The sequence below is a fragment of the Chiloscyllium plagiosum genome, chromosome 10 (assembly GCF_004010195.1).
Source record: "Chiloscyllium plagiosum isolate BGI_BamShark_2017 chromosome 10, ASM401019v2, whole genome shotgun sequence".
Taxonomy (NCBI): Eukaryota; Metazoa; Chordata; class Chondrichthyes; order Orectolobiformes; family Hemiscylliidae; genus Chiloscyllium; species Chiloscyllium plagiosum.
This window is the reverse complement of record NC_057719.1, coordinates 64189565-64199451: the sequence shown is the minus strand read 5'-3', so window position 1 is coordinate 64199451 and position 9887 is coordinate 64189565.

The window sequence follows — 9887 nt, the reverse complement described above, 5'->3', positions numbered from 1 at the left end:
TTCAGCAGTCAGGCCCCCTTGTTACCTTTTGGTATTTTGAGTACTTGGAACACATCCATTCTCAATTCAAAACAATTGTTGAGAGAGACATATCATAACACAGTTGATCTCAAATGAAAAGTGTTTCATTCCATTGGCATACAAGTCAACTGTGATCATCAGCACCACATCTTAGAAATCTGCACGAGGTTGCCTGAGATTAGACCTATCAGGTAATGAGGTAAAAACAATGACTGCAGATGCTGGAAACCAGATTCTGGAGTAGAGTGGTACTGGAAAAGCACAGCAGTTCAGGCAGCATCCATTTTCCTGCTCCTCGGATGCTGCCTGAACTGCTGTACTTTTCCAGCTCCACTCTACTCCATTATCAGGTAGTGAATTCAGATTCCGCCGCTCTCTAGTTGAACAAGTTTCTCAATTCCCCTCTTAGTGTTCTACCTCTTACCATCACTTACCCTTGTTATTGACCCTTCTACTAATCAAAGAGTCCCTTTCTATCCACCAATCTTACACGACAAATACAGTGAACGCCAGGTTTCTCCAGCATTCTCTGTGTTTCTTTCAGATCTCCAGAATCCACAGTATTTTATTTTTATTCATAACCTTACATACCTACATAGAAACATAGGAGCAGGAGGAGGCCATTCGGCCCTTTGAGCCTGCTCCACCATTCATCACGATCATGGCTGATCGTCCAACTCAATAGCCTAATCCTGCTTTCTCCCCATAAACTTTGATCCCATTCTCCCTAAGTGCTATATCCAGCCACCTCTTGAATGCATTCATTCTCTCCTCATACATCAGTACCGCCATCCCTGGAAACAGCCTGGTAAACCATTGAACTCCCGCAAGAGCAAGAGCATCTTTCCTCAGAAAAGGAAACCAAAACTGCACATAATAGTCTAAGTGTCACCAAGCTGGAAATGTGTTGCTGGAAAAGCGCAGCAGGTCAGGCAGCATCCAGGGAACAGGAGAATCGACGTTTCGGGCATAAGCCCTTCTTCCTGAAGAAGGGCTTATGCCCGAAACGTCGATTCTCCTGTTCCCTGGATGCTGCCTGACCTGCTGCGCTTTTCCAGCAACACATTTCCAGCTCTGATCTCCAGCATCTGCAGACCTCACTTTCTCCTCTAAGTGTCACCAAGGCTCTGTATTACTGCAACACATATCCCTGTTCCTATACTCAACATACCTAGTTAGGTTCCCTCTCAACTTTTGCTGCTGTAAGGAAAAAAAACCTCCAACCTATCCAATCTTTCTTCATAGTTCAGACCTTGCAGCCCAGGCAGTATTGTAGTAAATTTCCTCTGCATCCTCTCTGGTGCAATCATATCCTTCCCATAATGTGGGTGCCCAGAATTGTGCGTAGTTCTTCAGTTGTGGCCTAATCAATGGTTAATATAGTTCATGCACACCTAGGTGCTCTTGTATTCTATGCCTTGTTTAATAGAGCTAAGATCCCATATGCTTTTTTAACCACCTTATCTACCTGTTCTGCTCCTTTTATGGATCTGTGGATATGCACACCAAGACATCCCTGACCTTGAGTACTTTCCAGCATCTAACCATTTATATAGTGCAATCCCTTTCCTTGTTCATCCTCCACAAGTTATATCTCACATTTTTCCATTTGAAGTCCATTTGCCAGTGCTCTGCCCAGCCCATTTTTATCCTTCTGCAGTTTACAGCTATCTTCCTCACTATTTATCATCCAAATGATTTTATGGTGCATTAGTCAGAGGGAGATGAGGTCTGGGTGGGTTACTCTTTGGAGGGTCGATATGGACTGATTGGGCCGAAGGGCCTGTTTCCACACTATAGGGAATCTAATCTTTAAAAAAAATCCATGTGGGCAGCACAGTGGCAAAGTGGTTAGCACTGCTGCCTCACAGCGCCAGCGACCCGAGTTCAACTCGTGACTCAGGTGACTGACGATGTGGACTTTTCACATTTTCCTCGTGTCTGCGTGGGTTTCCTCCGGGTGCTCCGGTTTCCTCCCACAGTACAAAAATGTGCAGGTTAGGTGAATTGGCCATGCTAAATTGCCCGTAGTGTTAGGGGTAGGGGTAAATGTAGGGGAATGGATCTGGGTGGGTCGGTGTGGACTTGTTGGACCGAAGGGCCTGTTTCCACACTGTAAGTAATCTAATCTAATGAACTTCTTGAACATATCCCTACATTTAACTTCACATCATTAATGTGCACCACTATAGTGAGGGAACCAGCAGAGAACCCTGCAGAACCCCAAAGTGTGCAAAGTGCTCCATATGTGATCTTACCAAGGCCTTGTACAGCTGCAATAAGGAAGTCCCTACTTTTATATTCAAAAACCCTCGCAATGAGTTAGCCAGAAGTTAAAACATACTGGTATTTTGACTCCAACTGCAAAATAAACTTTAATTTATAGAGCAGATTTACTGGAGAAAGTATCCAGAGTGCTTCACAAGACAGTTATCAAAGAATATTTGATTTTTGAGTCACATAAGGAGACATTCTGGGGATTTATCCACCTTTAACCGTTTCAAGACATCCAGCACTTCCTCCTCTGTAATCTGGACATTTTGCAAGATGTCACCATCTATTTCCCTACAGTCTATATCTTTCATATCCTTTTCCACAGTAAATACTGATGCAAAATATTCATTTAGTATCTCCCCCATTTTCTGTGGCTCCACACAAAGACCGCCTTGCTGATTTTTGAGGGGCCCTAATCTCTCCCTCGTTACCCTGTTGTCCTTAATATATTTGTAAAAACCCTTTGAATTCTCCTTAATTCTATTTGCCAACCCGATCTCATATCCCCGTTTTGCCCTCCTGATTTCCCTTTTAAGTATACTCCTACTTCCTTTATACTCTTCTCAGGATTCACTCAATCTATCCTGTCTGTACCTGACATATGCTTCCTTCTTTTTCTTAACCAAACCCTCAGTTTCTTTAGTCATCCAGCATTCCCTATACCTACCAGCCTTCCCTTTCACCCTGACAGGAATATACTTTCTCTGGATTCTTGTTATCTCATTTCTGAAGGCTTCCCATTTTCCAGCCGTCCCTTTACCTGCGAACATCTGCCTCCAAGCAGCATTCGAAATTTCTTGTCTAATACCGTCAAAATTGGCCTTTCTCCAATTTAGAACTTCAACTTTTAGATCTGGTCTATCCTTTTCCATCACGATTTTAAAACGAATAGAATTATGGTCACTGGCCCCAAAGTGCCCCCCCACTGACACCTCTGTCACCTGCCCTGCCTTATTTCCCAAGAGTAGGTCACGTTTTGCACCTTCTTTAGTAGGTACATCCACATACTAAATCAGAAAATTGTCTTGTGCACACTTAAGAAATTCCTCTCCATCTAAACCTTTAACACTATGGCAGTCCCAGTCGATGTTTGGAAAGTTAAAATCCCTGACCATAACTACCCTATTATTCTTACAGATAGCTGAGATCTCCTTACAAGTTTGTTTCACAGGACCTGATCAGGTGTACCCGAGAACTCTGTGGGAAGCTAGCGAAGTGATTGCTGGGCCTCTTGCTGAGATATTTGTATCATCGATAGTCACAGGTGAGGTGCCGGAAGACTGGAGGTTGGCAAACATGGTGCCACAGTTTAAGAAGGGCAGTAAAGACAAGCCAGGGAACTACAGACCGGTGAGTCTGACCTCAGTGGTGGGCAAGTTGTTGGACAGAATCCTGAGGGACAGGATGTACATGTATTTGGAAAGGCAAGGACTGATTAGGGATAGTCAACATGGCTTTGTGCGTGGAAAATCATGTCTCACAAACTTGATTGAGTTTTTTGAAGAAGTAACAAAGAACATTGATGAGGGCAGAGCAGTAGATGTGATCTATATGGACTTCAGTAAAGCGTTCGACAAGGTTCCCCATGGGAGACTGATTAGCAAGGTTAGATCTCATGGAATAAAAGAGAACTAGCCATTTGGAGAGAGAACTGGCTTTTTGCAGCAGAGAGCAGTGGGAGCTGGGCGGAAGTGAAGTCGGAGCGCAAAGCCGGTTGAGAAGGTAAGTGATTGTTATTTAAGAACTTACCTCGATGCCAACGGTCTTTTTGCAGCAGAGAGCGTGAGAACTGGGCGGAAGTGAAGTCGGAGCGCAAAGCCGGTCGGGAAGGTAAGTGATTGTTATTTAAGAACTTACCTCAACGTCAACGGTCTTTTTGCAGCAGAGAGTGGCGGGAGCTGGGCGGAAGTGAAGTCAGAGTGCAAAGAGGGTTGGGAAGGTAAATGATTGTTATTTGGCTGGGTGTGTTCTAGACCCCAGGTCCTACAAGGTAGGGCCTCCCTCCCACCCTCCACATCTAACCTAAATTAAAAGTCCACAGACTTGCCCCAAAAAGAGGGTCCAAGGAAGTTCCTGTGGATTGAAGAGTGAGGGTTTAGTTCAGGAGTCTTTGACAAGGAGGTTGAGTGAAGTGATTACGCCACAATTGAAGAGGGTGAAGACATGACTGCCAAGCTGGTTCAGTATGCTACGTGCTTGATGTGGGAGGTTAACGACTCTGGTGTATCTGGCTCGTATAAGTGTGGAAAGTCTGTGCATGTTCAGCTACTGACAGAGCATATTGCAGCACTGATGAAAGAACTCGAGGACCTTAGGCTCATCTGAGAGAACGAGATCTTTCTGGACAAGATCTTCAGCGAGGTTATTACACCGACCATACCAGAAGAGAGCAGAAGAGAGCAGACGATGAGGAAGGCAGAGAGGAGACAGGTGCAAGAGACCCCAGGAGAAGTACCTGTCAGGAACAAGTTGAATCTTTTGGAAACAGTAGAGACAGATGATACTGCCAATCCGCGAGGCGGCCAGGTCTGTCAATCAAAAGTTGGCGTGGAGGCAGAGCGGAAGAGTCAGACATCGCACAGAGCCGTGGTAATAGGGGACTCCATAGTGAGAGGAACTGACCGGGGTTTTTGTGGCAGCAGGCGGGACTTAAGGATGGTGTGTTGCCTTCCTGGTACCAGGGTTAAAGACATCACAGACAGTGCAGGAAGTCCTCAAGGACGAAGGTGAAGTGCCAGAGGTGGTAGTATGTGTCAGCACAAATGATGGCGGGAAGAAGTGGAGGAACATACTACAGCGGGACTTCGGAGAACTAGGAAGAAGGCTGAAAAGCAGGACGTCCAGGGTGGTTATCTCCGGTTTGCTTCCAGTTCCTCGGGCTGGTGAGGCCAGAAACAGGGAGATAATGGACTTGAACGTGTGGCTGGGGAACTGGTGCAGGAAGCAAGGATTTAAATTCTTGGATCACTGGGGTATGTTTTGTGGTAAGCATAAATTATACAAGAAAGACGGTTTGCACCTTAATAGGTTAGGGACCAGCATTCTGGCAGGCAGGTTTGCTACTGCAACACAGCTATGTTCAAACTAAGTAGCGGGGGGGAGGGGACAAACTGGATGTTTAAGAAGGAAATTGAAGGGTAAGTTATAACACGGGAAGTCAAGAAAGACAACAGTATCAATGAAGCAGAAAACTCAAAAAGGGATCATGCTGTAAGGTTGAGTGAAATAGGAGTTGATGGGAAGGGTGAGGGCAGTAACAAATTAAAAATACTATATATGAATGCACGAAGCATTAGAAATAAGATGGATGAGCTTGAGGCTCCTCTTTTGGAAATTGGCAGATACAATATTGTGGGGATAAATGAGAAGTGGCTTCAAGTGGACAGGGCCTGGGAAATGAATATTCAAGGCTACACATGCTATCCTAAGGACAGACTGACGGGCAGAGGGGGTGGGGTGGCCATGTTGGTAAGGGATGATATTCAGTCCCTTGCGCGGGGGGACCTAGAATCAGGGGATGTAGAGTCAGTATGGATAGAACTGAGAAATTCTAAGGGTAAAAAGACTCTCTTGGGAGTTGTCTACAGGCCCCCAAACAGTAGTCTGGATGTCGGATGTAAGTTGAATCAGGAGCTGAAATTGGCCTGTCGCAAAGATGTTACTACAGTTGTTATGGGGGATTTCAACATGCAGGTAGACAGGGAGAATCAGGATGGTATTGGACCTCAAGAAAGAGACTTTGTGGAGTGCCTCCGAGATGGATTCTTAGAACAGCTGGTGTTGGAGCCTACCAGGGAGAAGGCAATTCTGGATCTGGTATTGTGCAATGACCCAGAATTGATCAGGGACCTCGAAGTGAAGAAGCCATTGGGAAGTACTGACCATAATACAATAAGCTTCAATCTGCAATTTGAGATGGAGAGGGTACAATCGGAAGTGACAATATTTCTGTTGAATAAAGGGAACTATGGAGCTATGAGGGAGGAGCTGGCCAAAGTACAATGGTGCAATACCTTAGCAGGGAAGACAGTGGAGGTACAATGGCAGATATTTTTGTGTATGATGCAGAAGATGCAGGATCTGTTCATTCCAAAAAGGAAGAAAGATCCTAGGAGGAGGCATGGGTGGCCGTGGCTGACGAGGGAAGTTAAGAAAAATATAAAGTTAAAAGAGAAAAAGTATAACTTAGCAAAGATATGTGGGAAAACGGAGGAGAATGGAACTGTCAGGCCAACTCTTGCTCCTTGTTCTTATATTATGTTATCTCAGGCATTAGCCTCCTCCCTTTTAGGATACCATATCATCCAATCCTCAACCCCCTGTTTATGTAAGCTGCGGTTCCATCTTCAGCCACCCTTTCATTTCTAAAGTTCTCAAGTATGATTCTAGACCTATATTTTTCACCACTCAATCCCCTGTTGGAAGCTTCCCAATCAGGATTCTGGATCTCACACAATTCAAGCATGTTCATCACCCATTTCACAAATGTAAGTGTGAGGACAGGGAAATGGAGTCTGTGGTGTCGTGGTAATGTCATTGAATAAGTAATCTCAAACTCCAGTCTAAATTTCTGGGGACATGGGATTGAATCCCACCATGGTAGATGGTGAAATTTGAATACAACAAAATCTATAATTAAAAGCTATTGAATGATGACATGTAACCACTATCAATTGTTGTAAAAACCCTTGTGATTCATGAATGTTTTTTAGGGAAGGAAACCTGCCATCCCTGTCTAGCCTACATGCGATATCAGAGCCATAATAATGTGGTTGACTCTGATATGCTGTTTGAAATGCCAAGCAAGTCATCGAGTTGGATCAAATAGTACAAAGCTGAAACAAAGTAATGAAAATGGATAGGCCATTGGGCTTTGGCTTGGACACTGGAAACAAAGCCCTGTACACCCTATAAAATCCTTCTTCTCAATATCTGCCTACTTATGACAAAATTGGGAGAGCTATCTCAAAGCCCCACCTGACGTAGTCTCAGTCCTGAAAAACTCCTTGTCAATATCCCAGACTCCGCAATCATCATCCCTGGTTATGGCCTGTCCTGGCAGCAGGCAGACCCACCAGAGGTGGTGGTACAGTGGCATATGGTCAACAGGAATTTTCCTTGACATCGTCAACATTGACTTCAAAATCCATGACGTCTTAAGATATCATGTCAAATCAACACAGGCAAGGAAACATCCTGCTGATTAATACTTACCATACCCACCTCAGTGGATGAATAAGTACTCCTTCATGTTGAACACTACTTGGAGAGGGTGGCAAGGGCATAGAATACCCTCAGGGTGGGGGCTTGGGTGTCCATCATCAAGTGACAGCATTATTATTAAGCAAGCTGGACAAATCCTAAGAACATGTCAGCTCAACAGGGTCTACAGCAGATGCTTCCACATCTGTGATGAAAACATTGAGATTGATCTCTTGCATGTCTCCCCTATGCTACCTCTGTACACTCAGACTCCTGGTCTGTTACCTACCGTCATATGTGACACGGTTCCATTCAGCTATCTCTGAGGCCAAAAGGACTGTAGTCAAAACCACAAGCTTTCATCATTGATTTCATGTTCCCCTCACAACTGTCAGACTGAATCTGGTGCTGTGTTTGACCAGGGGCTGCACTTATGATCTCATATCTCTTGCTTTCTCAAGAAGACTGCCTCTTAACATTGTTCATCTCTACAGCAACCTCATCCATGCCTTTGTCCCCTGGAGAATCAACTCATCCAATGATTGTTCTGGCCATCCCATCCACCCTGAAAGCTGTCTGCAATTTGCCATTTGTTTTCAAACCTCTGTTGTCTAAATCCTATCTCAAACAAAATCCGTCTTGCAGATCACTTCAATTGTTGCTGAATTGCATTAATCAGCAAACCTAACACTTAAACAGAAAATTCTTATTCAGGTTAAATCTTCTTTTGCTATTCCCTATCTCTTGAACATTCTCAACCCTATGACTCCTTCCCCCAAGCTTGCTATTCCTTTTCCTCCAGCTTCTTCAGCATCTCTCCCTCCCTTTGCTTCATTGGGTTTGATTATTAAATCCTTATTAAAGGATTGGACACTCTGGAGGCAGGAAACATGTTTCCGCTGATGGGTGAGTGCCGAACCAGAGGACACAGCTTAAAAACACGGGGTAGACCATTTAGGATAGAGATGAGGAGAAACTTCTTCACCCAGAGAGTGGTGGCTGTGTGGAATGCTCTGCCCCAGAGGGCAGTGGAGGCCCAGTCTCTGGATTCATTTAAGAAAGAGTTGGATAGATCTCTCAAGGATAGTGGAATCAAGGGTTATGGAGATAAAGTTTGTGCGAAGATTTGTAGCTCGGGTGCTCATTGTTGTGGTTCTGTTCGCCGAGCTGGGAATTTCTGGTGCAGACGTTTCGTCCCCTGTCTAGGTGACATCCTCAGTGCTTGGGAGCCTCCTGTGAAGCGCTTTTGTGATCTTTCCTCCTGCATTTGTAGTGATTTGAATCTGCCACTTCCGGTTGTCAGTTCCAGCTGTCCGCTGCAGAAGTCGGTATATAGGGTCCAGGTCAATGTGCTTATTGATTGAATCTGTGGATGAGTGCCAAGCCTCTAGGAATTCCCTGGCTGTTCTTCAGCCAGAGAGACATTTCTTCAGCCAGAGAGTGGTGGGCCTGTGGAATTCATTGCCGCAGAGTGCAGTGCAGGCTGGGACGCTAAATGTCTTCAAGGCAGAAATTGATAAATTCTTGATGTCACAAGAAATTAAGGGCTATGGGGAGAATGCAGTAAGTGGAGTTGAAATGCCCATCAGCCATGATTGAATGGCAGAGTGGACTCGATGGGCCGAATGGCCTTACTTCCACTCCTATGTCTTATGGTCTTATGGTTCTCTGTTTGGCTTGGCCTATAATAGTGGTGTTGTCCCAGTCGAACTCATGTTGCTTGTCCTCTGCGTGTGTGGATACTAAAGATAGCTGGTCATGTCGTTTCGTGGCTAGTTGGTGTTCATGGATGCGGATCATTAGCTGTCTTCCTGTTTGTCCTATATAGTATTTTGTGCAGTCCTTGCATGGGATTTTGTACACTACATTGGTTTTGCTCATGCTGGGTATCGGGTCCTTTGTCCTGGTGAGTTGTTGTCTGAGTGTGGCTGTTGGTTTGTGTGCTGTTATGAGTCCTAGTGGTCGCAGTAGTCTGGTTGTCAGTTCGGAAGTGCTCTTGATGTATGGTAGTGTGGCTAGTCCACAACCCAAATGACTAGCCACACTACCATACATCAAGAGCATTTCCGAACTGACAGCCAGACTACTGCGACCACTAGGACTCGTAACAGCACACAAACCAACAGCCACACTCAGACAACAACTCACCAGGACAGAGGGCCCAATACCCAGCATGAGCAAAACCAATGTAGTGTACAAAATCCCATGCAAGGACTGCACAAAACACGACATAGGACAAACAGGAAGACAGCTAACGATCCACATCCATGAACACCAACTAGCCACGAAACAACACGACCAGCTATCCTTAGTAGCCACACACGCAGATGACAAGCAACATGAATTCGACTAGGACAACACTACTATTATAGGACAAGCCAAACAGAGAA